Source organism: Manacus vitellinus, unplaced genomic scaffold (genome assembly GCF_001715985.3).
Source record: "Manacus vitellinus isolate BGI_N305 unplaced genomic scaffold, ASM171598v3 scaffold_88_pilon, whole genome shotgun sequence".
Lineage (NCBI taxonomy): Eukaryota > Metazoa > Chordata > Aves > Passeriformes > Pipridae > Manacus > Manacus vitellinus.
In genome coordinates this window covers 1,567,367-1,571,325 of record NW_021940861.1, presented here as the reverse complement: position 1 = coordinate 1,571,325, position 3,959 = coordinate 1,567,367, and positions in this window count along the sequence as shown.

Below are 3,959 nucleotides of genomic sequence, written 5' to 3'. Positions count from 1 at the left end.
TATCACTGAAAGGTGAAACCAATACAAAACTTGAGTAACTCAGCAAATACAAAACTTGAGAGAACAACTCGGGTGGTTTCCCTGTGACTGTTCAACTGTTCACATATGACCCTAATTCAGCAGCAGGATCAGTTTTACGTAGGCTTAAAAATTAATGAAGACAACTCAAATGATGCTAGCAGATGAGCCCTCTTGAAGCCTCAGAAGAACAATATCTCAGAAGAACAGATCACAGAAAAGAAAATATTATTTTGTCAGTTCCTGCAAGCACATTGAATTGAAGGCTAGAATTGTCCCCATGTAAAAAGCACTTTGCAGACCAATGTTTCTTCGGCATGTTTATAATCCATTGATGAAAAATTAATGCCACAGATGTCATAAAATCTTTCTATACAGCATTCAGAACAGCCAGGTAAAAAATTTTAAGACAGTCTCGTCCACAAGTCGGTCACTCCTGCAATGGAGTTTAACAGTGTAAGCCAGCTGTGTGCTCTGGCACTCAGAACCCCTCCGTGCCCTGGGCTGCACCCAAAGCAGCGTGGGCAGCAGGGCAGGGGGGGATTCTGCCCCTCTGCCCCACTCTGGGGAGACCCCCCTGCAGTGCTGCTCCAGCTCTGGGGGCCCAACACAGAAAGGACATGGAGCTGCTGGAGCGAGTCCAGAGGAGAGACAGCAAAGTGATCAGAGGGATGGAGCAGCTCCCCTACAAGAAAAGACCGCGAGAAATTGGATTATTCAGCCTGGAGAAGAGAAGGCTTCAGGGTGACCTAACTGGGGCTTTCTAGAACCTGAAGGAACCCTGCAAGAAAGATGGAGAGAGACTGTTTACAAGGGCCTGGAGTGACAGGACAGGGGTGAATGGCTTCAAACTGACAGAGAGTAGGTTTAAATTAGACATTAGGAAGCAATTACTTACTGTGAGGGTGATGAGGCCCTGGCACAGGTTGCCCAGAGAAGTTGTGGCTGCTCCATCCCTGGAAGTGTTCAAGGCCCGGTTGGATAGAACTGAACAACCTTGGATAGCGGAAGGTGTCCCTGCCCATGGCAAAGGGGCTGGAATGAGATGATCTCTAAAGTCCCTTGCAACAGAAGCCATTCTGAGACTCTGTGATAATTTAGACAAAGGAAATTACAGACTTCAGGTAGCTCAGTGTGGAGTGCAATGAAATGGGAAAGTAGGAAGATGCACATGGCCAGTTAGACCAGGTTGTGCTCTGTGCGTTAACATTTCCCCATCTGGCACCAAGAAAGCCAGCCAGCTGGAAGCTGCATTGGATATGCCCCAACCCAGCTCATTTTATATTTGCACTTAGTCCATTTGATAACTGCACTGACACTGCACATGATCGGAAAGTGAGCGTAAATTATATCTGTCCCATTGATGAACAATCTCTGTGGGTGGCTATCTCTTGCCAGGAAACCAGACAAAATCTTATCACATATTCCTGTTATCCAAGGGGTAGGGAAAAATCTGTAAACTCATATATGTGGACATAGGAAATACACAGGGGAAGAAGATCTAGAGTGCTGTAAGGGAGTTTTAGTGTGAAAAGGAATTAGGCTCTTTAAGATCATGTCTGCATGGACAATTTCAGACAGTCAGGAATTAACATCGCCATTTACTGAGCTGGCAGGACATGGCACACTTTTGACCAGAAGCCAATATAAAGATGCCCAAAAATCTCAAAATAATAATGTGATCTCAGCCTTTGGAATGACAACTGCTGCTTTTCCTTTGTTCTGTCGCTTAACAACGAAGTGAAGGAATTCAGTGCTTCAAGGCATTCAGGTGTAATTTGTCAATGAGATTCCTACAGCAAGGCAAAAATTCAAATATTCCCATATCTTAAGTAGAGGTAGTATACAAAAAACTTGTGGCAAATGATTCCCTCATTGTGAAGGACTTGTACACGCATAGTCTCAGAGCCAACCTATAATCCTGTAATGGAAGCAGATAGGGAGCCAACAGAAACCTACAGAAATGTAACACAAATGTGTAGGACTGTATGATATCACAATATTCAGTATTAACTTAGTGTAAACTATTAGCTATAAATCACACTGTTCTGTTCTAGAGCTTCAGGTAGAAGTGTTAAAATAGAATGGACCCAATTGACACCAAAGACAGAAATATTTTATACACTGGATCTTCTGTTATCTTGCCTTTTAAGTCACTTCTAATACACTAATGCACAAAACTGATTGTTTAAACCATGCCTTTACATAACAAGATTTATGGTTTATTCCTAATATAAAGTACATAATCATATCACGTATATTATTTGAGCTTTGGTGATCTAGTTCTTGCATTTTGATTCTAAAGATTAGTTCCAGGATTTCTTGTTCTTCCCATTACAGTCTTGCCAAAATAGTAACACTGTCAGCCAGACCTCAGAGGCAGATAGTTCTACCCTGTAGACCTTGAACATGTTATTTTCTCTTATATGCAATTCTTCAGTCTGTATGTAGGAATAAAAAAAAGAATAAAATAAAATTGTGATGTCACCTTCTAGGAGCTAGACTGGGTTTTGCAAACTTCCTAGTTTTAAACTGAAAGGGAGTAGGTCAAGATTAGATATTGGGAAGAAATTCTTTCCTGTGAGGGTGGTGAGGCCCTGGCACAGGTTGCCCAGAGAAGCTGTGGCTGCCCCATCCCTGGAAGTGTCCAAGGCCACGTTGGATGGGGCTCTGAGCAACCTGGGATAGTGGAAGGTGTCCCTGCCCATGGCAGGGGGTTGGAATTGTATGATTTTTAATGTCCCTTCCAATCCAAACCACTCCTTGATTCTATGATTCCCTCCTCCCAAATTTCCACAAACTGTATTATCCTATGGTTATACAGAAATACTGAAAAATAAAACCAAGCTTTAAAGCTTTGGATGCAATGTGGGAAAGGTGGAAGTTATTGCATGCTCCAAAGCTCGCAGACTGGATAGGTCTGTGTGTGCTCTATAACTAAATTTCTCCTCTGAGACTTGGAGTTTCAAATGTAAGTCGAGCTCCAAATATGATCTTTTATTTCTGTGGTCTAGAGTGCAATTTTGCTTGCAGGGAACAGAGGAAGACTAAAGGACTAAAACTGTCAAAGGTAAGAAAAAAATACCTACAGTTCTCTGTGACAACCACAATATTCAAGAGCTGAGATTAAACAACCCGATGTTCCAATGGGAAAGATACCAACATGATGTCAACACCACAGTTGACAGCAAAATCTTACTAAGCTTCTTCAGAAAGTGCTTTTACATACTGTTGCAAGTCAGAATACAAACCTCTTTATTAGGAGAATGCTGATAGACTCCTAAGGCTCTGGCTTTAAGGGGAACACTCCGATGCCTTTAGTAAAAAGGAATAGTGCCTCATGTCCAGGCCTAGAAGTAAAACCAAGTTCATCTAGGAATGTGCTCATACCACATTTCCACAAGTACACATCTATTGTGAGACAGCACTAGACAACCTACTTCATTTGGTACTGCCTCTACATTACAAAAAGATCCATGTGTACATCTGTGTCATCTTTGGTGCAGTTGACGAAGACAAGAATTTCACTGGCTTAGGAACAATAAATAAGTAGATGACTTGTTAACACTTTTTTTTTTGTCTGCCAAAAAAAAAGAAACTGATCAGTCAATCAAGAAGTATCAAAAATAAGACCATATTTTCATTCATTTGCAGGGTATTTTTGTGTACACAGAAGACAAAACCTTTGGCTTTGATTACAAAAACAAAGCGCAGAAAAAGATTTAAATAAAATTCTAAACTTTCTGTAATACATATTTCACACTGTCAAATACTTTATGCAACCATTTGGTGTTTCCTTATTGCTCTACGAGACCAATTATGAAAAGTGACTGCTGGTGCAAAAAACCAGCCAAACAAAAAACCCCAAAGTACTGCTGAATAACAAGAACCACACTAAAAAATGCCCATAAGTCCCCCACTGAATCACAAGCTCACCATAA